The following is a 27,094-nucleotide window of genomic DNA, read 5'->3' as shown; positions in this document are numbered from 1 at the left end:
AAGAGGCAAGATCTGCCCTTAACGAAGCTGAATTGGGTAGGATCCAGTATCTGGAGGTTCCCAATGTCTTTGTTTATGATTTCCATGATGATATGTTCCATAGCTTTGCAGACCAGGCTAGTCAGGCTTATAGGGCGATAGTGTCTGGGGTCTGTTGTGGCACCACCTTGTGGAGTGGGACCACTGTTGCTGTACACCATTCCTTGGGAACATATCCTGTAGTAAGGCTGAGATTGAACAGTGACTTTATATGAGGGTTTAGTTCTTCTTGGAGCTCGTGTAAGACGCAGCCCGGGACACCGTCTGGTCCCACTGATGCTGTACTTTTTGCTTTGGAGAGGGCAGCTCTCACCTGTGCATCTGTGATCTCATGAAGGCTACACTCTGTTGGGATAGACATTTGCTCTTTTGGGGGGGAGAAGTTTGCACTGAACCTTTCTGCCAGGATGTTGGCAATGTCTGTGGGTTCAGTGAATTTTTTGTCATTTTGCACTAACTCAGAGCATATCTGGGAGTTGTCTCCCAGGTTTCTGACATAACTAAGGAAGGCATTGTGATTATCTTTAGTGTCTTGTGCAATTTTTCTTTCAAAGCTGGCCTTAGAAGATTTTATGAGGGATCGCAGTTTCTTGCTAGTACTGATCAGTGACTCCTTCCCTTTTTGGGATTTTGCTCTGTCATGTAGTGGCTTTCTCCTTCTGTTGTATAGCTTATTTATGGCCAGGGTCCACCAGACAGGTCTCCTGCCTTTGGAGGAGTGAGTCTTGGTTTTATTTGGGATAGCATGCTTCATGCATTCCTGTAGGTGTCCATAGAATGCTTTTGTAAAGGATTCTGCATTTTGGGCCATATTGTCCACTGGCCCGGGGGCTTTGAAGGATTCCACCTCAGTTTTGAGAAGTGTGAAGTTTGCTTTTGAGAAGTTCTTCACCGTGGTTTCCTTGGCTAAGGGTGGGGACGGAATATGGATGCCCAGTGAGATTTGTTTATGGTCTGATCTTGCCAATGAGGGGTATACCTCTGGTGTGAAACATAAAGACCCCATGTTGGTGATGACCAGATCCAGTATGTTTTCCCCTCTTGTGGGAGTGGTGACCAGTTGTTCCATAGCATTTGAGTTTATAAATTCTAGGAACCGTTGGGCGAGGGTGTTTGGGCTTGAGTAGTTTTCCCAATCGATGTTTGGGTAGCTGACGTCACCCAAAATAATAGTGTTTGGAGAGACCTTCATATTCTCCAGTGTTCTCAGGAAAGCTGAGTGAGGTTCCTGTGTTTGGGAGGGTGGCCTGTAGCAGGCTACAAACTGAAAGGCAGTTTTGCCCACTGTTAGTTGCACATGGATGGTCTCCAAAGCTTCGTGCAGTGCCACTAGCCTGGAGGTGTGGGTATCGTTGATAAATATGGATACTCCCCCTCCTTTTGTGGTTCTGTCTGAGTTTTGGGGCCGGAAAGCATGGTATGAAGTATAGCCTGGTAGTGCTGGGGTGCTCTCGGGAGCCTTGAACCAGGTTTCTGTTACTGCACAGATATCAATATTCTCCATACTGAGGAGAGTCTCGAGTGCGTGCATCTTGAGATTTAGACTTCTGGCATTGAGCAGCATTACCCTTAGTTTTTTTTTCTTTGTGTTGACTATGGGGGTGGGTTTGTCTTTTGAGCCTTGCCTAAAAAAGGCACTATGGGGGAGGCAAGAGCCTTAGCCAGTATTCAAAAACCCAGGGGTGACAGGTGCAAGCCGTCCCTAGCGAAGCAACGTGGCTTGTCGAGCATGTCATCCCAGGCTGACAGACACTGGATCCCCTTTGAATGACACCAATACTTTAGCCAATTGTTAAAATTGATAATTTTGTCTTTATACTGTGGCATCATTCTTGGTGAGGGTAAGATGCTACTCAAGGTCAGGGTCATACCGGCCTGGGCTACATGATCAAAGAGCTCCTGTACTTCTTTTTTCATGTAGTCCAGGGAGGTACGTCTCAGGTCATTCACACCAGCATGGACAATGACTGAGTCATACTTGTACTTGCTTTGGAGTGACCCGTGTGCTTGTGTTAAGTGGCGGATCCTGGCACCTGACAGGCAGCTTACAGTGACCTTCTCCTTGTTCAGCCTGGTGAGTGGGACGTTAGTGTCTGACAATAGAGTCACCTATTACAAGTGTATTAGGTATGCTGTTTAGCCTTAAGGGCTGTGACTGTGTGGCACACTGACTTTGTGAGCTATGTGCTACGTGGATATTGTTTTGTGGCAGGTGTTGCTTGGATGTCTGCTTTGGAGGTCTCTGCTGCTTAGGCAGATTTTTATTTAGAGCCTCCGAGTATGTTTTTGTGTGTTTATGTGTTTGGTTTGCTGATGCAATAGGTCTATGTGAGACTGGATTTGTGGTGCGTGTGGTTACCTTCTCCTCCTGACAGGCTGTGCCAGTACTGGGTTGAGAGAGCTTAGCCTCCACTTTGGCTATATAGTTGACTCTCTCACATATATTTGAGCTTGTTGGGAGGAGGAGAGGGTGGTCTGTATACATAAGGCAGTTGTAACATTGCCTCAAGATTCCCAGATTCACCAGCTGGACTGGAGAGTAAACTTGAAACTGAACTTTGGACATGCCAGAATAATATAGGGAACTACTTATTGACTGATTAGAAAGAACCAATAGGGAGCAAGTGCTTTGAAGGAATATAAGAGGATGTAGTGCTTTGGCATCTTTCCAGGCTTGTTAGTTGTTACTGAAGCACCTACCAAGGGGAGAAAACGCTGAGAGGAGAAAGGAGCCACTTTTGAGATTTTAAGTATTTTCTTCTCATCCGGTTATTTTTTAAACAGTAATTAGTTTACCTTTGCAGGACTAATGTGTGTATGAATTAAGTAAGAATATTTTGGCTATTGTGTGTTTGTGTGAAACAAATTTGAAAAATGTGACTTTGTCCATTATTATTGTTATTATAGCAATAACCCACGCCTGGGTGTGGGTAATGTTGGATTTACCCACGGTTGGTGTGGTTTGGTCGTAAAACCAGCATTACCCACACCCAGAAGTGGTTATTACATTAAGAAATAATTACTTTTCTTAAATAATGGCATTATAATGCCTCTTACTGTTCTTCCACAGCTGTCTGGTATTCTGCGGCAGTTCTGATGTACTGCGCGCCCGAGTACATCAGAACTGTCTCGCTTTGTTAAATGGGTTTAACATAGCGAGACAGCTTTAAATAAGCAATGGATATCTCCGTTGCTTATTTTAAAAACATGTTAAACCCATTTAATATGTTAAAGGAGTTTAACATGGCGAGACAGCTTTTAAAAAAGGAGTCCGTTGTTTTTTTTTTTTTTTCTGTGTCTATGTTAAACTCTTTTAACATAGCGAGACAGGTAGAAAAGTCCGGCGACCGGACCTTTTCCGCTAGTATATTGGAATTGTATAATAGTTATTTTGACACATGCTTCTGAGAAGGATGCAGTCAATAATGCAGCTATAATTGCTGGGCTTGGGGGATGTTTGTGGATAAAAATGACTGACCCTGTCAAGTTCATAAAGTTAAAAGTCATTAGTCTATCTTTGCAGGACTGGTATGCATTTGTGTAAAGCAAATTGGAATACTTTATTGCAGCCATTGTTGTCACAGTCAGACATGCAACATTTACACAGTCAATAAAGTGACTAATTGTTGAATATAGACAATGGCGGATTATAATGGCAGCGTTGTGAGTGGCCTTTTATGGTTCAAATTTTCTGAAATGATTACTTTCTCATTACTGGATCATACATTTTGTTTCATTGTTTATTGGGAAAAATGTTCAAAACTACAAGCTTAAAACATAGTCTAAATTTATTTTGCTGTATTAAACAAGAAATACAATTTAAAACAACCATAAAGGTTTATCAACAATTTAAAACAACCATAAAGGTTTATCAAAGAACAAATGCATTTATGCAGTCTTAAAAATGTGTGCAAGGGGCTCATGAGGTGAAAACAGCCCAGGGCCAAGGTACATTTAATCTACTACTGTTCTCCACCCAGAATTCTGGTAATTCATCAAAAGGAATCAGACTGCCAAACATCAAGGAGACAGAGCAAGAAAGAGTGCGTGTGTATGCGCGTGCGTGTATGTGTGTGTGTATGCACACATATACTTTGTGTTTAACCAGCAAAGGAAATACTGTAACAATCATTATGGAATCAAAGCAAACAGTATAATCAATCCTTGTGAATGGCTTGTGCATTCACTATGCATTCTACTTTTTTCTGCTTTGTCATATCTATGTTTTGTTTGCTATAATTCCCAACAAACCTTTCCTGTATAAAACAAGTGAAATATTTTGAATTTAATTTATTTTGGACTTCAAGCTACTATCGTTCATCAAGTACACCCATTTTGATAAATTCTTTTTATTAGCTTTACTTGTACAACAGAGACAGAACAACTAGATTATTAATAGGAAATCCTGGCTGGCAGTTAGCACACAAGATTAAGACTCTGAACTGCTAACGAGCTGCTTTCTGTAAACAAGGGTAAGAGGTTTGACTCCTTCCAGCTCCATTTACTTGCTGCACAAATCTGAGCAAGTTGCTTAACAAGACAGTGCTCCCTTGCTGCGTCTGAAAAAGGCTTTTGTTTATCAGTGTTCTACCATGGTCAACAAATAAAAATAAATAAATAAGCCGATTTAAACCACAGAAGCAAATGGCATTCAACATAATGAAATGATAATGTAAACTTTCTACATGATTAAGTCAGCTTTATACTGCCAAGGAGTAGAGTTCTGAAACCAGTCTTGCCAACTCACATTCAATTAACAGCCATGAGATGCACAGAAGCTACCTGGGGTGAATGACTCCGGGAATAAGTCTATATGGAGAGCATTGCTAAGTTAAAACCATAGCAAAAGGGTGACACAAGTTGGAGGTTGGCTGCACAGTCCCAGTGAAATGGACTCTGTAAATAACAGCCTGCCAGGAACTGCACAGTGCTTCGGGTGACAAGGAGTTCATAATGTGAAGTCACACCCTCATGTGGTTCCGACACAGCAGATCTGCCTTCCAGAGGATAAGTTCAGCAAAGCATGCAAAACATTAGACTACAGATGACTACCCACTACTGATCAACTGTTGGCACACTTTTAACAGTCTACAGCCAGTAAATAGAAAAGTTGAACAAATGGACTGCAAATCCATTCTTCTTCAATTCAATGTTAATTGACCTTTCTTAGGTAAGAAACAAAAAGTAATGAAATTATTTCTATTCATGTTTGTCATAAGGTGCTTGTTGGTAGATTCAAAGTTTCTGTTTCATTGACATTTTAAGAGTAAGATAAGATACTGGGCACCTTATGTGACAAACATGAATGGCGAAATGAGTTTCACTAATTTTGTTTCTTACCTGTTAAAGTCAGTACCTGAAAACATGTCATTGAAGAATCAGTGCCATATTAGCTTTTAAACTAGCATCCATAAAATTTTAAAGCTAAGGAAATTAATTTCAAGATACAAACAGAAAAGTCTGTTATAAGTACACGTGTGAATTACCAACAAAATCTCCTCCTAGCTGTTAGCTCATTTGCCAATGCCTCATACATTTTCAAAAACTGATGGTTTAAAAAACTTTTCCCCACAATAATTCAAATAAATATATGTCACTAAAGCACTACAAGACAAACCCAAGTCAGCTACAATAGAATGCCATTCTGTTTAAGTTTTAACTCATGATACAGCAATTTCAGTACCATACATAAAGGATAATTTAGCTTATTTGACAGCATTTAATTTTAATAAAGTGTTGTCCCATTTTAGTCACATTTGAAGTTCATCACAGTTACATTTCTGAAACCAAAAAGTATTGAATTAAGCACTAAATTAATAATGTCTGGCTTGTTCCTATTTTTTTGTTTCATCTATTTATTATTTATTGTTTTTATTTGGCATGAACCAATAATACCCACATTTTTTAACAGCAAAACCAATCACATCTCACTAGCAAGGGTGACTAGATCAGCTATGTTCACTATACAACAGTAGCTTAAACAGAGTGGCCTGCAATTTTATTTTAACCTATCATGCCTGACTTGTGATGGCAGGTTGAATCCACTCTCCTTGACCTACAAAAGCACCTGAATCAATCTGAGATGATTGTACCCAACTTGAGGAAACAAGTAAACCAAATGTGCAAGGCATATTACACCAAAATTATTAACCATGCCTAGTTCTCAAAAGAAACATTTATAATTGACTTGCAAATCCTTGACCAGCTTGTGACAATGGCTAAAATGTATCACCTGTTACTGCAGCATTCTCAAGCTTACAGAATTTTCAATGACAGCAGATTTAGTAGATCATACTTGGCGCAGGAGAAAAACTGATCTTACCATTCCCATTTTATAACAAGAGATGAATGAATTATAGCTAGTAAGCAAAAGCAGCTGAACTAACCATGTCCAAAATAAATCTTTTATACACACCAAACTGGAGAAGCTGATTTGTGCCACCCTTATGCTACAGGTCAAATAAGTTTGCACCTGTTTTACAACAGATGTTGTGCTAATAATGTCTCTCATACAAGAAATGGTGCAGCGGTTAACATTGTTGCCTCTCAGCAAGAGGTTCTCTGGTTCGATTCTCGACAGGAGCACCTTCTGTGTGGAGTCTGCATGTCCTCCCCGTGGTCAAGTGACATTTAAAGACATGCAGTTTGGTGTGTGCGTGAATGTGTGTGCCTTTCTTGAAGGTTGGGCATCGGGCTGGCACCTCGGCACCCTAAAAAATCCACCGCCAATCATTAGCGGAAAGAAGTTTTGCTGTGGCGACCCCTAACCAGGAAAAGCTGAAAGACATTTTATAAAAGAAATGCTGACTAAAGTTTTGACAACCTTACAAATGATAAAGGCAACTGGATTAATTGATGACAGAAGCTGAGGAATCATGCCCCCAAGAATAAATCATTCCAGTCTCATGTCAGCAGAAGGACAATATTTCTTTATCATTCAGCATCATAAAAAGTTAATGTCTGGTAAACAACCTTACCCAAAATTCAAATATAACTACAATAAGAAAAATAGTACAGTTTTGTACCTACCATAAATGTAGATGTCCGATAGACATGCAACTGCAGTCATAATGGGTTGGTTGTCCTCCAGGCAGCCTCCCTCGACGGGCCCAAAGTCTGGGTCCGGCGTTGGCTGATGTCGTGATTTCTCTCCGACTCCCAGCGGCAGAGAGTACACATAATCAGCATTCACATTTTCTTGCTTCAGTGTTTCCCAGCCCCAGGTGCCTGGCAGAAGGAAGGCTGTAATCAAAAGGAGAGACAGAAAAAAACCAAACAAACAAAAAAAAAAAAAAATAATACAAATACACACCATAATAGAGATCCCAGAATAAGAGAGTGGATAGGTAAGGGGAGGGGGAGGAGGAGGAAAGTTGCATGTCTATCAGATCTACTCGACATCTACATTTATGGTAGGGTACAAAAAACTACAACAAAAAACCAAAAATGCAACTGCAGTCATAACATGTGGGTAGAATAATTAGTAGAAGCTGGGGAGGAGGGGAGGAGGGTGGCAGATGGTGTGCAAAGTCAAACCCTGACAAAGCCTGCCCTGCAAGCCTGCTCTGGATCTGGATTATAGAGTGTATTGTAGAGTAGGATGGTGTTGTAACGAGCCCATGTAGCAACTTCTAGAATGTCCTTGGTAGGCACCCTCTTAAAAATGCTGTAGAGGTGGCTGTAGCTCTGGTGGAATGTGGTGGTGGAATGGCTGGAACAGTCTTTCGGAAGAAAGGAATTAGAAATGGATGAACAATCAATCATTTTAGAAATAGTCTGTTTTGAAAAAATTGCTTTTTGGACTGCAGCAAATGCAGCTACAAAAAGTTGGTGAGCTTCCTTGTTCTTGGTTCTCCTGGTCAGGTAGTGAAGTTGTCTGTGGATCGAATCTGTAAATGTCCAAGTAGTCTTGCCCCTTTCTTCTGAGGATTGGGGAAAGCCAAACAAGCATGCTTGGATTTAGAGCCCTAGATACACCCTTTACCACCTTTATAGGTTAGCAAAGGGTTTAATGTCTGTCTGAAAATAATAAAAATTAATCTAGGTGGTTAATAAATTGCTAGAAACCCTCCTTCAAACCCTTCTTGCTGGAGGTAATTGCCTGTAGGAAATGAGAATCCACAGGTGTTCTGCCCAAGAAAGCTCAAGGCCTGCAGGCAGTCTGCAGTTTTCTACATTTTCCCAGTCACAGCAGCCTTCGGCTTTTTTTTGAGCCCTCTGTGGTCTTGGTTCCCCCCCTGGGGAATTGTCTTATTAGGGGAGATGTGAAAAGTCTTAGCTGAAAGAGAAGATGAAGCTCTGATAGGAGATGCATGTATCTTTATGCTTTAACATATGAGCCAACATATCAAACATCATAATGTTACAATGAAGAAAAGCTCCCCTTTGCAAGATCCAAGCAGCATATCTTTCTCTGGTTCTAGTTCCCCTCCATTTATCCACTTCGCTCCTTCTGGCCTCTGGTCCTTTGGTCTGAGGATCCTTAGCTGAAGATAAGCTGAATCCTGATGGAGATAATGTAGCTTTAGGGATCAGTGTCTGTTATGCTTGGATGCAGTGCAGCGGATGGCTTGTTTGTCTGAAGGCTTGGATGCAGTGTTTGAGCCCACTGGGGGCCACACTACTGAGCTCCTGAGGGCTTCCCACCAGGTATTGTTGGCCAGTGTGGCTATAGTGATTCGGAGCTGTTCTGCTGGGATCTTGGTAATACTGGAGGTCCTTTGCATACTGCTGGTGGGAATTGCAGATCATGCTAGGCAGGGAGAGTTGGAATGAGAGGGCATCTAGTGGCATTTGGATCCAATGTTGGAGCAAATGTTTTGTTGCAAAATTTTGGGGTGAGATGCAAATAGAGGTGAGAACTGGGTTGAGGTGAGAGGTGCTTAGGGTCTGTCAGCCTTCGATGTGGCCTCGGGTCGTAACCTGTTGTGGAATTGTGCTAGGCTACTTCCTGCTGCATCTGTCGTTCCTGGATTGTCCTTCTTTTGTACAACAATGTGGGATTGGCAACTGGGTTTATAACTAACTGGATCGTCCTGCTGCAAGATTTTCAGAGTGCTGCATTGTCAGTGGGTGCCCCCTAAGAGTTATGTGGTGGTGCTTGGTGCCCCCTGCATCACAGTGGTGTTGTCTGTCCCTGTAGTTGTTTCCTTGAAAAAGCCTTGGTGTTGACGCTGTGCATTGGCATGCATTACTGCCAGCATTGCATTTTATTTTTTTCCTTTTGTCCTTTTATATGGAGATGTTCCCTGTGTGCCCCTGTATCCCATGTGTCACCCGCCTGGGTCATGGTCTCTGTAGTGTTATATTTTGAACTTTGGTACTATGAGAGAAAGTTGTTTAATGCGGAGTCAGTCAGTATGTCATTGAGATTTTTTTTCTGGAACAAGGAACAGTCTGAGTAAAAACCTGTTCTTGTTCTCTTGTTGTGAACTCCTTTCTATTGCTTTCTTGAGTCAGCAGAGTGGGATTTGCTTGATAGCCTTGCCCCTTGATTTTTGTGGTAGGTTTGGCATGCCTTTGTTTTTTGGTTTGGTAATGAAATGAAACCTTGTACCCTATGTCTCTAATCCAAATTGTCCTTTGTCATTTTTTGTCAGTTTGCTGCCTGTGCCAGTTTTTCTGATACCAAGGAGTACTTGCTGAGTGTTATGTACAGCTTCCAAAAGTCTTCCTGTCTAAAGGATCAGGAGAAGCTAATGTTTTGGTAAATCTTTCTAAGATAATCCTGATATATTGTAAATAAAAAAAGCAAAGGCAGCTCTCATAATAAAGTAGTGTGGATGTGTAAACCTTTTTGCCCCATCTCTCTAATGACCTTGCTCTGTTGGAGGGCAAAAAGATTTTTTTGGGCTGAAGGAAACTCCTTTAGGCCCCTCAGAAATAGTAGTTTCCAAAATCAGCAAATGGGTCTCTGAAATGATGATGAATGAGTTTTCTGTGATCCTGTAAATTGGCTCTGCTGGAGCAGGAGGGAGGAGGAATCAGGGTAGCACTAGAGTCAGAAATACAATCATCATCATCAGGCACAGGCAGGCCGGGGGGATGGAATCTGTCCGATCCTCCTAGTCCTGGGAAGTCTGAAGAGCTCTATCCATATCACCTGAGGACAGAGCCTCAGAGTCTTCATCTGAAGGAGTAGGGTCAGAGGGGGCCCCAACCTGGGCTTTATCAGGAGGAGGCTGGGATCTCTCTGGGGGGGGCTGATGAACCTCTAATCATCATTAAATTAAATAATTTGTCATCTAGCCAACATTCAAAAGTATCTTGCTCAATATGCAACAGCAGCTAAATATTCTTGACCAATATGTTACAGAAGATAAGCCAACAATATCTGATAAGATCGATCAATTAAAAAACACCCTGAGCAGCAGCGGCCAAACCACGTATGACCATCTTCTTAAAGCAGCTAATCAAAATCAGCAAGTCACAACAGCAGAAAATGCTCATTCTGCATATGGCAAGTGTTAGAATAATCATGTCCAACTTCTGTAGGCAGGTAAAATAATCATACCCAGTTTGTAACAAAAGCTAAACTAACTGGGTCTCATTTATGGCAGCAAATGAACAAGAGCCGGCCTATGTAACTCACTTAACTTAAGATCACCATAAGGACACCTCTAGGTACACAATAATTGGTTACTGCAGAGATATTATAGCAGTCCTACCTTGGGGACGCTATGACAACAACTGAGTGTTCATTAATGCTGTTTAGGGTACACTGGACAGACTGAGCACTAGCCTTTGTTGTGATAGACCTAACAATGTTAACACTGTCTGCAAATTTATTCTGCCTGAAACAATAGTATATAAGATATTTGTACTTTACCGTTATCAGGGCAACGCTTCTAACACACCCACGCAATGATCGCACAGCTGTTAGCCCTGAAGCTGTATATCTAAATTATAGTGTTTCAGGGGTGGGGTGCCTTGAACTACTTCACTGACACTGGACGCCATCTATGAACTCTTGGAGAGGGGGGGGGATACCTTTCGCTCGAGTCTAACCCCTGAATTATGTACGAAATCCACAAATCATGCTGTATTACAGCAAGAGGACAATCTTATGCACTGCAGTGGCACTTTAAAGTATTAGTTGTGGAACACTTCATTTCAGCAAACAGCTGTTCATTTTTTAAAAGTACTCTGTGCTGCATAACTCTCAACCTTCCATCTTCATTACCTTTTCAAATGTGGAACAAATGTCGAAAGTGTCAAGCACTTACTGACAGGTTATTAGCAACTTCAGCCAGCTTAAAGAATCGTTAAATGCCTTGCTTTGTGCTTATAAAAAGTTATTCAAGCAATTAAAATGATTCAGTATTATTTAGCGTAAATACCAGTTAAAAATGTAGAAATGAATGTTTTGCATCCGTTGTAGTGTGGAACTGTGAACAACCTACACTATTTAATACTCCTAGTGGAGTACACTTCGAAACTTATGCTGTGATGTTTAAACTATAGGCCTAATGCCAAATAAAGGTAACGTACTGCAGAGGAACTAATCTGCTTTCAGCTTTTAGCCATTCATCAAATAATGAAACAGACTCTGTAGACAAGCTGTGCATTCTTGTACATAATGTTTGCCCTCAGTTAATGTCGTGAAACAATCAGAAAAGGGTGCATGTGTCTTAATGCGTCAAATGTGCTGGAGACTAAACATGATTTCCACACAATATACACAAGTTAATGCTTACATGTGAAATGACCATAAAGGTAACGTATTGCAGAGCAACTAACCTGCTTTCAGGTTTTACCTGTTCATCAAATGAGCGCATCAGAACTATTGCGCCAATAATGGAAAAGTACCCTGTGTCTTATATACTATTGTTTCAGGCATATTTATATCTGCATGTATGTAAACAATACAGTCACAACATAAATCACTTTAGAATGCTACTTAATAGAGATGATATGGCTTAGAACTTCTTAAAACTCAGTTTTATTATCAGTTCCATCTGTTTAGCTATTACTCATGTATTGACTTGGTAGGTCCGGTGGCCCGCAGTACAGTTAAGGCACATAAAAACAGAACTTGTTGAATATCGTGTAACTAACTTAGAAAAAGAACTTTATGACGAATGATATAGCAATACTCATGCCTGGGTGACAACTGTGGGTAAATCCCGCATTACCCACACCCAGGCATGGGTTATTGCTATTATATATGACATTATTTAAGAAAAGAAATAATTACTTTTCTTAAATAATGGCATTGTATAATGCCTCTTTGCTGCCCTTCTGCAGCTGTCTGGTATCTGCGGCAGTTCTGATGTACTGCGCATGCCTATGCAGTACATCAGAGCTGTGGCCAAAAGCAACGGAGAAAGCAAGATCTCTGTTGCTTTTTACTGTTTCGCTATGTTAAATGGGTTTAACATAGCGAGACAGCTTTAAAATAAGCAACAGATCTCCATTGCTTATTTTAAAGCTGTCTCGCCATGTTAAATCCATTTAACATAGTGAGACAGGTTTAAAAAGCAACGGAGAAAGCAATATCTCCGTTGCTTTTACACATTGTGTCGCTATGTTAAAGGAGTTTAACATAGCGAGACAGCTTTAAAAAGCAACGGAGATCTCCGTTTTTTAAACCTGTCGCTATGTTAAACTCTTTTAACATAGCAAGACAGTGTTTTAAAAATACTTATACTAATGGAAAAAGTCTGGGCGACCGGACCTTTTCCATTAGTATAAGTCGATTTACAACGTGCACGCTGGCCAATCAGCGTGCATGTTTTGGAATATTAATGGGGGGTCATGGTATAATAAACAATTTTGTAGTCTAGGGTGGCTCTCAGTAAAACAGTAGGTTAGCCAAAAAAAAAAAAAAAAGTAGGGAAGAGTGGGGTAAATTGGATAGACATAGTATTAGTTATAGAAGACATGCATTTACAACTGAAAGACTTCAGTCAGACAATCTAGTAAAGTATTTCTAATATGACAGAGGTTTAGAATATTTTAACTTCTAGCAAAAGTGAACTCCAGGCCACAGAAGTGAGTTATCAAAGGCTCTTTCTACACAGTGAAAACAAAAGGAAGTTTACAAAAACATAAGAGTTCTAGTCTGTAGGGAATATGAAGGGCAGTGGTGGTCAGGGATATTTAATTTCTGTCCAACAGACAGACAAAGGTTAATGTGAAATAACATGAAAATGGTGACCACAAAACAGAAAGTAAAACTTTTATAATCAGAAAGGTGTTTGTTGAATTCAAGAATCTGTAATGACATGTTCCAATACTTGACAGGCTACAGAAATTACAGTTGTATTAGTAAACTTACTATAAACAGCAAATGTTTGAATGATCACTGCTGTAGTAGGTTTATCCACATGGGGTATATCCTGTACAGGATAACACATTGCAATCTTCCAAAGCATCAAGGCACCTTCCACCGGTCCAAACCATCAGTCAAGCTCAAGCTGAGCTGACTAAAAAGCTCAGCTCTTCAGAGCTTTCATGTCAACAGAAAGAGCGAGGCTGAGTCCTGAGAGGGCAATGCTAGGAATAACAAAAGGTAAATCCTGGCAGACAACACACCAGAAAACAAGGGGGACGGAGGGAGGGAGTAGCTACTGCAGCTGTGATCATTCAAATATCTACTGTTATAGCCTTAGCTATATGGGTAGATTACCCTACCTTAGTATATTTGGCAGGTGGAAAAAAAAGGGCCCAAGACCTCTGGAGAATTGTCCTAGCAAAGCCTGATCTAGACCAAGAGAATGAGTCAAGTGTGGAATGTTTTGTAAAGTTATGTACAGAGGACCAAGTTGAAGCTTCTCAAATTCTTCTGGAACCCAACCCTTTCCAAAAAGCAAGAGAGGAAACAAAGGCCCTGAAAGAGTTGGCCTTGACACTGGATGGAATAGTTCCGTTGTGCTGAATATAACAAAAGGTAATGGCCTGAGCCAGCCATTATCAAATAGTCTGCTTTGGTTGTCCCCTCCTCTTGCCTTCACAAGAAATGACCAACTGATCCAAAGATCTGAAAAATGTAATTCTGTTGAGATAATACCACCAGAGGTGTCTGTTTGGGCTTAAAGTAAACTCAGACACCACTTGAAGCATAAAAAGAAATAGTTCTCAAAGAAACGCTGTCTCTGTGGAAAATGAGACATGATAACAGCTTGCAACTCAGATACCCTTCTTGCAGAAGTCTGAGCATTCAGTAAAACTGTTTTCTATGTTAAGAGCCTCAGGTTAGCAGGTTCAAATGGAGCAATATTAGCTTCTGTCTCATAAAATTAAGATTTCAAGGAGGAGCCACAAGTTTTCTTGGATGCCTCTTAGGCAAAACCCCTTTAATGCAAGGAAATAGGAAGATCCATGAGCAGAGACGCTGAAATGGCTCATACATGAACCTTGACAGAGGAGTAACAAAAGCCATAATATAGTAACTCACACACAAATCATAAAACCAGAGAAACACTAGCCCTATATAGGTGCTGTTTATGTTGTTTGCACCAGTTGGAAAACCGTTTCCATTTGATAATACATGACTTTTTAGTGCAGGCATTCTTGCCTCCATTAGTACCTGTTGCACTTCCTCAGTCAGCAGGTGCCTAAAGGAATTAAGACCATATCATCCAGGCCGTCAACTGAAGTTTATATGGGTCAGGGTCTATGGAACATCCCCTGATCTTGTGTGAGTAGATCCATTCTGTGAGGAATCTTGTAGTGATTGCCCCTGGCCATTTCCATTATTTTTATTGTATTTTATTTTACATTTGTTAACTGGGGGTGTCTGACTGAGCCGAAAAGGTCCTTTTTCAGCAGAGGCACGGGGAGAAAAGCTCCACAAAGAAAAATTACAGACACATTTAGTTATGTAGACATGATCAGTATACATACAAATTACAAGAGACATGTTTTTACAGTGGTATACGGCACATAAACAGTTAGTTACAGTGGAGAGAACAAACAAAAAAAATATTAATTTTAAAAATAGAGGTAATTAATAGATTTGTGGTGTACAGCTGAAATTTGGAACATAGGTAGAATGCATACATAGTACACAGCTACAGTACATACATTGTAGATTAGCCAGTGTTTGTAAGATTAAAAACTATTATCAAGTGCTCTAGATTTAGTATGTATATGTTATCCGCTTTCACTAGCCTGGGGAGCAATCATGGCACTGCCAACTTTGCTGGAGATGTTGCCTGATGAGGTCTTTACAGGAGGCTTTGGATGATGTGTTTTGAATGCTAGTAGGGATAGAGTTCCATTTGCTAACCACTGAACTACTATATTGTGCATCTCCAAAGCTATTGTAGCTGTTGGTGACTTCAAGTAGTAGTTTGCTTGATGATCTAAGAGGTCTTTTGGCTGAGTGATGTTGTACTAGGTTTTTGATGGCAGGACACTTATTGGGGAGGTAACAGATAGAATGATAGAGGCAGAGCTGATTGTAGGTTAGGAGGTTGGGCAGTTCAAGCCAGTGGAGCCGTCTCATAGCAGTACAGTGATGAGTTCTATATGAGCAATTTGCAGCAAAGCGGGCAGTTCTGTTAAAGCAGGCTTAAATTTGGCTTAGTTCAGTTTTGTTGAGATTAGTCAGAATGGGAGATGCATAGAGTAGAGTAGAGTGGATAGAAGTTGGGAGCGAGCAATGGCTGATCTTGTGTTGTTGGTAAGAAATGGTTTGATACGGTAGAGTGACTCCAGTTTGGCATGTACGTTTTTAATAGTTAAGTTGAGATGACTATCAAATTTTAGGTGGGAGTCTATGGTTATTCCCAATAGCTTAGCCTGTGCCACTGGAGCAATTGGAGTAGCATTTGTAGAGTAGATAGTGAATTGACTGTTAGTGTTTTTGTTAGAACCGGTTATAATCATAAGCTGAGTTTTCACTGGACTGAGGATAAGTTGGGCTTTGGTAAGGTAGTTTTCAACATCAGAGAATGCTAGTTGAGTTGTTTGCAGGAGGGTGGGAATGTTTTGTGCAGTACAGATTAAGGTAGTGTCATTTGCATACTGAATTATAGATGCATGCTGTGTGGAGGTATGGAGGTCATTTGTGAAGACTGTGAATAGTAGTGGTCCTAAGACAGAACCCTGTGGGACTCCTATAGTTATGGTCAGCTGAGGAGAGAGAGAATTTTCCCATTTCACAGCTTGGTACCTGTCAGTTAAGTAGCATTGGAACCAGGTAAGAGTGGAATTTGATAGATGATATTGGTTTAGTTTGTTTAGCAGGATTTGGTGTGAGACTGTGTCAAATGCTTTGGACATATCCAAAAAAAGAGTTGACACTTGTAGGCCTTCATTTTTGAGATGGTTTACTGTGTCTGTGAAGCAGAGGAGGGCTGTAGTGGTACTATGGGCAGGTCTGAAACCATGCTGAGTAGGTGACAGGATGTTGCGGTCTCGGAGATAGTTAAGCATCTGGGTATGGATGCATTTCTCTAGGATTGTGGCCAGGGGTGGAGAGTAAAGCAATGGGTCTGTAGTTATTAAGTTCAGTGGAGGTCCCACCTTTATGTATGGGTGTAACATAGGATATTTTCCAGAGTCTGGGCACATAGTTTTCAACAACTGATTTGTTTATGAGAGTGGAGACTGGGATAGCAATAGTATCTGCTGTGAGTTTCAAAAAATAGCTGGGTAGTAGGTCGGCTGTTGTTGATGAGGTTTTTAGTTTGGAGCATGCTTTTGACTGAAGTGGTGGAAACTGTTTTGAGGGTAAAGCTTGTATTAGTGTTATTTGTATGGGGGGGGGGTGGATAGTGAGGAAGAAACTGTCCTGCGATACTAAGGATAGAATTGAGTTCACAAAGTGGGAGTTGAATTGTATTTCGATGGGAACTTTAGTGTCAGGGGTGGTTGATTTCGGGGTAGCCTTTTGGGTGGATTTTAGTAGCTGGTTTACATTTTTCCAAAATTTTTGCGGGATGTGTTGGTATTTAGTTTGTAATGTGTAGTAGGATTTTTTGTCCAGCCTAATGCATTTTTTTGCACGGTTGCGCAGTTCTTGGTACTTAGTTAGGCTTTGTGTTTCTTTGTTTTTTTGATAGTAAAGCCAGGCAGTGTCTCTGGACTTGAGGATTTGTTTGGTTTCTTTACTGAGCCAGGGGTATGTAGAGGTTCTAACCTTGATTTTGCGCAATGGAGCGACAGTGTCTAGTGTTGTAGAAATGTTTTGTTGAAATATGCTACAGCCTGGTCAAGTGGGAGGGGTTTTTAGGGGGGTCCAGTCACAGTTACAGAGTAAAGTGTTGAGGACCCTCAGGAGAGAATTTTTTTGCATTTCTAGTGGATATATAGTTAGTGGTTTTGCATATGCTTGTTCTACTACGTATAAAGTATATTATGTTGTGCTCACTTAAGGTGTCTGGGAGACTGCCTGTGTGAGGGTACAATGTGGGGTTGTTAGTTAGGACCCAGTCAAGGATGGGTTCCCTTTTAGATTTTTTATCACATCTAGCTGGAATCTGGACTAGCTGCTGGTAGCCATGGAGATTTATTAAATTACTTGGTGGTTCTGATATACAGGTGAACCAATCTAGGTTGAAGTCCCCCAGAATAAGGGTTTCTTGTGAGTATGTGGAAGAACACCAGGATAAGAAGTCTTCAAGGTTAGCAGGTGTATTACCAGGTGGAATACAGATTACCATTGTGGTGATGACCTTTTTAGGGTAAAAGTTGAAGATGTGACGGACAGTTAAGTTGGACTTGTACAGTAAGGCAGTTCCACCCCCTTTACGAAGTGGTCTGTCTTGTCTAATGATATTGTCGCCGGTAGGGAGAACTTCTGAGTTAGCTATGTTTTTATTTAGCCAGGTTTCTGTTAAAGCAACTATGTCTGGGGAGTAGTGTGCTATTGTGGCCTGGAGTTCAGGTATTTTATTTTTGATACTTCTAATATTAATATTTAGCATTAAAAGATGGTTGGTTTTGCTGCTGTTGTTGATCTGCCCAGGGATGAAGAAAGTGGGGGTGTTATGTTCTGACATTTGTGTTGGAGCGGTTTGTGTTGGACAGGATGGATTTGGGCCTGGGTTGGGGTGGATATCCCCACTTAAGGTGAGCCTGGAGTTAAAATCGTTATATAGATGTTGGAGTTTGGTGAGGAGTGTGAGAAAGTATTGTTTTTTTGGAGTAGGAATGAGAAAATATGCGTTTAGTTCTGAATTGGTCCGTTATGTAGTTCTTGAATAACTGTGAGCAGATACTACTATAATGCGTGGTGTCTGTATACGAGAGTGCATAATATAGTGCTGTGCTACTAAGTTTAGGGATGTTGCTAGAGTGATAACTTGTGGTGTTGTAAAGAATTATGAGAAGACAGACTAGACTTAGTTGTGTGATAGTCATGGTTATAAAGTTTAAGTTGTTTATAAGGGGGGATCTGAGTAGGAATTATAGGGTTGCACTATATGTGGATGGGGAAGTAGTGTGGGTGATGTAAAAAATGCCTAGTAGGAATGAGAGTGATTGGGAGTATTTTGTGTGGAGCAAGTTACTGTGGTATAATGAGATATGACTTGAAGAGCTGTGATTGGTGGAGGTGATGTGAGGGTGAGCTGTGGGTGCGGCTGTGATTACTATAAATGTAGAGGTAGTGGGAGCGGGAGGGAATAGGGGGCAGGGCAGAGGAGCGGAGAGAGCCCGAGCGTTAGCAAGGGCGAACGGAGCAGGGCAGAGCCAACCAAGACAAGAGAAAAAAGTAAGTATTACTTTACAAATCTGAACACTTTAAACAAATTCATGAGGTCTAATGGCTTACCGGCAAGCAGAATGTATTTACTGAAGAGCACTTGTGTCCTGGTGGGAGACTAGAAATTTAAAGATGGCTTCATGCTCAGCAGGATTCTAACATAGACTTTGTAATGGGAGAGGGAGATAGCACAAGGGGTGTAAAACCAGGTGGAATGCAAAGAAACCAGAGAGGCAATCAGTGGAAATCAGTGAAGGCCTCAGAGGGGGTAAGTAATAATACAAACTACCTGTAAAGTGAAGGAGAGAAGAGACAGCAACATTGACTTGCTGATTAGTAACCAGTTTGTGCACAGATTAGTGTAGGGAGATGCATTAGCAATGAAGGGAATGTATAGAGATGCAAATAAACAGGTGGGCCTCCACGTGATACAAACTAAGGCAAAAAGCACTGAGAGGGCTGCTTGATGGTTAATTTAGTCACAGGGATATGAATTAAATGTATACTGTCTATTGGACAGTTAGGATTACTGTACTAGCGGGGGGGGGACACAAGGCTATAACAGTCAGTTTTATTAGCAAGCTGAGAACTACTAAGAAATACTGCTAATGTAATAGCTTCACCCTCATAAAACATACAAGTAGAATGCCTGGGTGGACTGACCCTGCTCTTGAGGCTCAAAATGTATATCCTTGTTTAGTTTGCAGTACTGATTCCTTCTTATACTGTATGGGTGGAGTGGTAGCCGCAGACTGCAGATTTGCTTGAGTGTGCTTGAGGCAATAGATGGGAGAAAAGTACAGTTTTGTACCTACCATAAATGTAGATGTTCGAGGATCCACATTGCTGCAGTCCTAACTATTGGGTAGTCCAGTCCCCAGTCGGGCCAATACCAAGTGCGATAAGGATTTGCCGTCAGGGCTTACTAACGCACGCTTGCACGCCGGTACTACCTACATGACCGACCGACCACGCCTCCATCTTTCTTTGCCCTAGAGACCAGAAGACAGAAGAGAAGATACCAACATACCTGCCATAAAAAATAATAACAACAATACAAAAATATCAGCATATAACCTCACCTACACACAACTAAAAACAACACAGGGGGAGGAGGGAGGATGACTGGTAAGGATCCTAACATAACAATTTGCAGGCACAAAACACAACTATGTACTTCGCTGTTCACTGCTGCAGTCCTAACTATTGGGCAGTCTAGAACAGAGAAGCAGAGGTAAGGCAGGCTGGCAAATCATAATCAAGGATGGCAAACCTTGCAAATGCTGGAAACCAAACCAGCTCTAAAAAAAGAAAGAGAAGACTTAGAGGTAGGAAGAAAAGAGAGCACTGATTGAGGTAGCTGCTCCAAAAAAGTATTCCAAGCTACACCCTGAAACAATCCCCTTAGTATGGGCACTAGTGGAATATAGTTGACCCAGTACAGTCTCTAGTAAGATGGGAATCCTAAATCCAGAATGAAACCTAATCCATGCCTTGGGAAAAATAAAATGCAAATGCAAGCCCTTAACTCAATAGAAAAAAAAAGTTTTAACTGACACAGGCTTGCCCTGCTTACTGCAAAGAAAGAAACAAACAACTGCTGATCCTGCCTAAAATATCTAAAGTGTTCAAAATAATAATAAATTATTTTGGGGTCTGCAATCTAAGTTGGTTTAAAAATCCTTTTATTTTGGGGGTCACACCAGAAAAAACCTTAGTAATAAAAGAAGGATTTACCACTACAGATACCCGCATTCCGACATAAAAAGAAGGAGTACTCGCTATAAGGGCCTCCTACCTGTGACACCTTGAAAGGCATCTAAATTAGCCACCCTCAAGCTCAAGTTCCAATCTCCAAGTTTTTCCAAGCCAATAGTAGCTGCAAAGCAGGGCTCAAACCTGTACAGGTATTTACACAAGTAAGAGATCCCAAGCAAAAAGGCTTAGAGTATTTTCAATGGCAAAATTGAGATCCTTAGAAGCAGGAGTAGGAAAGGATGCGAGGGTCTTATTCTCTTGCAATCCTAAGAAACCGCTTACAGAGCTGGCATGAAAAGTAATGGTGGGTCATAACAGACCTTTGTCTCGAAATTGCTGCAGATATTGAAGAATCACAAGAGAATTAGGCTCAGAAACCTGTAAAATCTTTGTCAGACTCCAAAATAAAAAAAATAAAATCCTCTTCCAATTTTTCTGTTCCTTCTACGCTGTCTTCTAGCTTCCAAAATCTCTCCACATTTTCTTACATTGAGATTGCACTTGACCTTCTGTGCTTCCATATACAGATTGTTGACTTGTAAGTTAGATTGAGACCTTAGAGCTTGGACATTGCTGATACCCCAACTGTGAAGACTGTGAGAACAGAGCAAGATGTCTTGGCTGTCCCCATGGAGGACATGGAGCAGATGAATCAGGTGGGTACCGAGGAGAGGTTTCTTACATATGGAGCTATTAAGTGGTCTTGTGGCTTGATCTGTCCAATGTTTTTGGAGCAAATTTGGAGGAATTAAAAGTCTGAGGAAAGGCATACAGAGCGAAGATTTTTCCAACTGAAAGAAAGAGCATGGCTTGAGCAAGCTGTTTGATGACTGACCCTTTGAGCAAGACTTTTTGCAGGGATGTTTGAGTAGAGAAACACATCTCTGTGGCAGGTTGTGCTGATAGTGAAACTCCGCCTCTGAAATCTATGAAGTTTCCACCTGTGATCACACATCTGAAATGATTGCACATCTGCTAAGGAGTTCTGTATCCCGTTCTCTGCTTTTGAAGAGTTAGCTGCAAGAGCAGCCAGGCCTGTTAAAATGCTGCTCGAAGAGTTAGTTGCAAGCCGAGCTGCGTCTCCCTTGTTTGTGTTGCTGCACATGACAGTTGTGTTGTCTGTTTCCCCCTTGTTTACGTGTGGAAGAACGTTAAAGGCACAAGCCATAGATGCAAATCTCCTGGAAGAGCCATTCCTTCAAAAAAGTATGTAGATGTTGTGTGGCGGCAATACTCTGATTTGTATTTAGATGACATTCTGTTAGATATCAGAAATTTTGTTTGTATATCCTTATCTGTCGCAAATGAGTTCTCAAGCCCTGTTCGACTGGCCAGATGCTCCCTTCTTTATCTCCATTCCTTCTCCCAATTACAGAAATTCTTGACCTAGGCAAGGTATTATTTGAATGATATGTTAGAGAACCTTGCAGTGCAATGTCCATAAGATTTTTGAGATAAATTTGAAAGGCCTTTGCAGCTCCACTCATACATTTAAAAGCATAAGCACATATAAGATGTGATGAACCCTAGCACTTGAAGCAGGAGATACCTCGCAACTAGCAAACCTGAACTCTGAAGTGATGTAAGTAAAAAAATAGACTCTGTTGATTGTCCTAAAAGTCATGCAGGATAAGGCCTTTGTTTTGAAAGGCCACAAGGACTGCTGCTGTATTTGAGAGGGTACTAGAAGAACTTTATTCTTCTTCACAGAGTACCTATCAGACTTACTTTATCTATCACATATTCCATAGACTGATGCAATATAGCAAGTTTTCTCGAGATAGAATCAGGCAATCGCCCAAGTAAGGATAGATTTGAGCAGAACAGCCTGGATACTCTGAGTTTGAATACTTTTGTAGCTGGAAGAAGGCTCTGGGCGAGTAGATAAGCCAAAGCCTCGAAAAGAGAACTCTGGCGGAGAAGAGACTTCTCTGCAATGCAGAGATAAGAGCGCTTAAAGACTTATAAGTTCATGATCGTGTTTTCCTCTTTCAAGCAGACTATCCAGTGATAAAGGCCCTATCTTGAATCTCTGATTGTAGCCAACAGTGAGAACTTTGGAATGTCAAGATGGAATGTGAGGATGTTCTTTGATAAAATTTGTGGACAATAGATAAGTGGTGCGCCAGCCCCCTACGAGTTGGGAAAACCTGTTCCCTTTCTAATACAGGGGAACAGTGAATCTGGAATTATTTGGCCCCTCAGAGAATTTCAGGACGTTGTAACATGCCTTTTTGTGAGAGGTACGGAAATAGAATCTGCTTGAGAAGGCAATGTATGGAAATAAAACCTGTAACCGTAGAACAATAAATCAACCCATGATGTCTGGAGTACCCAAATCCTGATTTTCTTGAAATAGACATTCTCTCTCCATTCTTTGAAAAGATCTAAAACTACTGGCAGAGCTGCCAAGGATCTATTGGGTCTGCCTTTAAAAGTCTACTGGTCTCCCCTGTTCACCAGAAAATTGAGCAGGTCCCTGCCTGTTGGTGAACCACCTAGGTGAAGACTTTTGCCGGCTCCACGCCTAGACCTACCTCCAACTCCCCTCACCTTTCCTAGAAAAACCCTAGACTGTAGCCAATAATTTAGACTACTAAATCCCTTGAGGGCTGCACCTGCCCTAATCTTTTTATTATTCTCTAGACTTAGGTTTGTGCACTTTACATCAAAAAACTTTTTTATCCAAACAACCTTTTAACACATCAGACACAAAGACTAAATCCTACACATCCCTGAAAAGGACTAAAGCAAATTCTTGTCCCTCAATGGCCTATAGAAAAGCGGCTGACCAGAATCCATCCCTGGGCAAGAACACTCAGGCATGCCCGCGAGCATCAAAACCACATTGCAACATCCCCTTACAGGCATGTACAGCATCAAACCTCAAATTGCAGACACCTTACTCCCAATACCTTCCGCATAAAGCACACATCCAGCAACTCAATTGAGAAATTCGGAAATTTTGAACACTATTAATGTGAACTATTTTAAGGGAAGAAGTATACAATCTATTTCTCCTTATGGCTATGAGGCTTTCAGCTATCACTTAAGAAACAAGTGGAAAGCTTTATCTCTTTAACAGGGTTCCAAGCTCAGCCCTGACAACACCCTTTTTGGGAACAGCCTAAAACAGGTAAAAAGGTCTGAGACTAGGACTCCACCCTAAAAGATACCATTGTCCCACCAGGAGGTATAGGAGGCATGTATTTTAAATGGCATAGGAGGCAAGAATCAGATTCAGGGAACAACAGGGGAAAATCTTCCAAGGACCACCATTCACAGGGAGGTATATAATGTTCCCCTATGCTGGGGTAAAACTGTATTCCCTAAGCCTTTCCTGGAATCATCAGAGTAAGGAGGCCCCATTTATCTCAGTCGCAGAAGAATGCTCTGCCATTTAAACTGTTCAGAAATCTCATGGAGGAGGTCCACAAATGAGAAGGATCCACACATCAGAAGAAGAATAAGGGAAGATACAGACAAAATCTTCCAAAGAGGCAGACACTAGCTCTGACTGTTCAAAACTTCTCCTCAGGGAAGCCTTTGAAGCCTCTTATCGAGGGGCATAGAACCTCTAATCATAGTAATCAAATCTTCTGCCCTTTTTAAGCATATTCTAGGCACAGAAACTGAACCTTTAGGAGAAGGCCCAGAAGAGCTCGCCGCCATTGGCCTACCTCCTACCTGGAAGTTGGAACTGGAAGTCGAGGACTAACTACTCCAGAAGAGAGGAATAGAAGTTACCACCGCCTTTCCCTTCAGCCTGGGCAGAGTCCACTCAAGGCACTGGCCGTAACTCTGAAGACTCTGAGGCAGACTAAGCGCCTTCATCCTGGCAAACAACTCCTCTCCAAAAGAGTGCTTTTGAAACCGAGTTTAAATAGTGCGTCGCTTTCAACCCTAGGCTTCAACCCTTTGCAGCACCTTTTGTCCCCAGCGGGCAAGGGATACACAAGGTTGGAGTTATACCCGGTATTTTATTCATCAACACTCAACAAACACAGTTTTCTGGCTTATTAAAACTATAATAGGCACTGATCTAGCACATCCGCCGCATCTGCATCCGCCAACGCCGCTCTTGACTTCTGCTGGTACTGTAGGTATGTAAATTTACGAATCCAACCGAAACCTACTATTTCCCACAGTGGTCACTTTTCTGACATGTTTTCTGATGGAAGGCGCATATGCGCAATTTTGCTGCCAACGTTCATCTACTTTTCCCTGGGTCAGAAGGGAGTCACCACAATGATCTTGGAGGATTTCGTTTGGATCTTCAGAAATACCCTGGATATTAGTGGAGAGAGTAGAAGAGAATATAGGGATATTCCTGTCTAAGGAAACAAAAAGGAATCTGTCTTCCAGGCCTTCTTGCAAGGAATCCTGGAGCAGAACCTTGCCAGTTGATTGTTAAGACAAGAGGCAAATAAGTCTACTTAAGGAACTCCCCACAGATGGAACAAATCTTGGAAGACTCACTAATCTAACCTAGTTTCTATTTATAAGGCTCTGCCTTTGCACTGCATAACTTGCCTGATGCACAATTTTGCTCTGACAGAATGCAGTACGCAATTGGAGTGAAATTGTGCTATGAAGATATATCCCAAGCTAATGTGGCTATTCTGCAAAGTGGGTAGGACTTGGTTCTACCTTCTTTGCTGATACACCACATGATTGTGGTAATATCTGTAACAACCTGAAGAGGTCCCAGGGACCAAAGGTAATTCACAGAGTTGAGTGCCTTAAATAGGCATACATCTCTTTCATATCTATGTACTTGCATCTGTCCTTTGTGTCCCACACACCTTGCACTTTTAAACCTCCAGAAACTGCTCCATGGGCAAAATCAAAGGGGTTTTGGGGGCTGACTGCTTTGGAACAGAAAGGGAGAGAGAACAGACTTGGATTTAAGGATATGGCTATCTCCACCAAGTGATTTCTATTCTTACATCCCCTCCACTGGGATTTGAAAAGACAAAGGATGTTGGTGCTGAGACCAAAGAGACTTCAGATACCATTGTATCCTTCTCATGTGGAGTCTTGCCAGGAATATCATCCTTCTCATATGGAGTCTTGCCAGGAATATCACGAGAACCATAGTGGCCATGAGACCCAGATCTTGAGCTATTCACTCACAGTGACCAAAGTCTAAATGGAAAACCTTAGAAATAGATCTTTGCTATAGATCTATTTTTCCCCGAGGAAGAAATTCCCTTTGAACTGAGGTGTTTAACTGACGTCCCAAGGACACAATCCTGTGTGGAGGAGTCAAAAAAGACTTGTGAATGTTCTCTTGGAATCCCAGCTTGTGTAAGAGGTCTCTCATCCAAGTGAGAGATTCTGGACACTTTGGAAAAGAGTTTACAAAGATAAGCAAGTTGTCTAAATATGAAAAAAAATGTGGATACCCTGTAGCCTGTAGTGAGCTACAGCTGGAAATAGATACTTCATGAACAGTTTTGGTTCAGTGGATAATCCAAAGGGTAAAGCAGATACCTGTGATCCAGACACTCAAAACCTTAAGAAATGCCTGAAGTCTGGATGAATAAGGGTGTGATGATGAGCATCTTTTACATTTAGTGATACTGGAAAACTTGAACGAGAAAGACGAGGTTACAGATTGTGAAGTAACAATTTTGAACTTGGGCACTATCACAAACAGGTTTATGAAAGAAAGATCCAGAACTGGTCTCCAAGCATTTTCATTCTTTGGCACTAAAAACATCCTTGAATAAAAACATTTCCCAACATGGGAAAGGGGGATGGATTCTATCACTTCCTAGGACAGCACGTGATGAAGGAAAGGTGGAAATAAAAACTTGGTCTGTTGGATGAGGAATTAACCCTTGGAAAGAAGAACTTTCCTCCCACTGCCATCTGTAACCTTGATGAATGATCTTCAGAATCCACTGGTCTAAAGCTATCTGTTGCTAAAGAGAATAGTGGAAATTCTGACTTTCTGGAAGGGAAACAGTGCTGCCAGTGTGGGTGTGTGTGTGTGTGTGTGTGTGGGGGGGGTCCCTTGAATAATTATTCTGACTTGCTGAACTATTCTTGGTTTTGGGGGGTCCTGAAATCATTGTGGAAACCCCCTTGCCATTTGTTCTTAAAACATCTGTTTAGCTGTATTTTGTTGAAAATTTATTTTGGATTTTTTTGCCAAAATTGTTGGATAAGGGGTTACAGAATTCCTTAGAAAATTTGGAAAATGAGGGCTGAAAATTCTTAAAGATTCCCTACATCAATTCACCTCTTTCATCACATTTTTGATCACCTCTGCAGCAGAGGAACCAAAAACTACATCTCTATCCAAAGGAGAATTTAAAATCTCATTTTTATACCTGAGAAAGTACAGTTTTGTACCTACCATAAATGTAGATGTTCGAGTGTTCACACTGCTGTAGTCATTACACTTGGGTTATCCTGCCGTCAGACGGTCCCGCAATCGGCCCTAATTCCAAAGTCTTGGTCTGGCGTCGGTTGCTGTCGCTTCTTCCCTGATGTCAGTGCGCCAGGGGTATACAAGATGCATCCGACGCCATTTTCTTCAGTTTTTCTTGCCCCAGATGTCAGGTGCCCTGAAGTAGGTAGGTAATACATATTGCTAATCAAAAATATACAATAAAAACAATACCTTAAGTT

This window comes from Protopterus annectens, chromosome 6.part1 (assembly GCF_019279795.1).
Source record: "Protopterus annectens isolate FY-2018-M chromosome 6.part1, PAN1.0, whole genome shotgun sequence".
NCBI classification, from domain to species: domain Eukaryota; kingdom Metazoa; phylum Chordata; order Ceratodontiformes; family Protopteridae; genus Protopterus; species Protopterus annectens.
The sequence above is the reverse complement of the archived record's forward strand: the minus strand, read 5'-3'. Positions refer to the sequence as shown.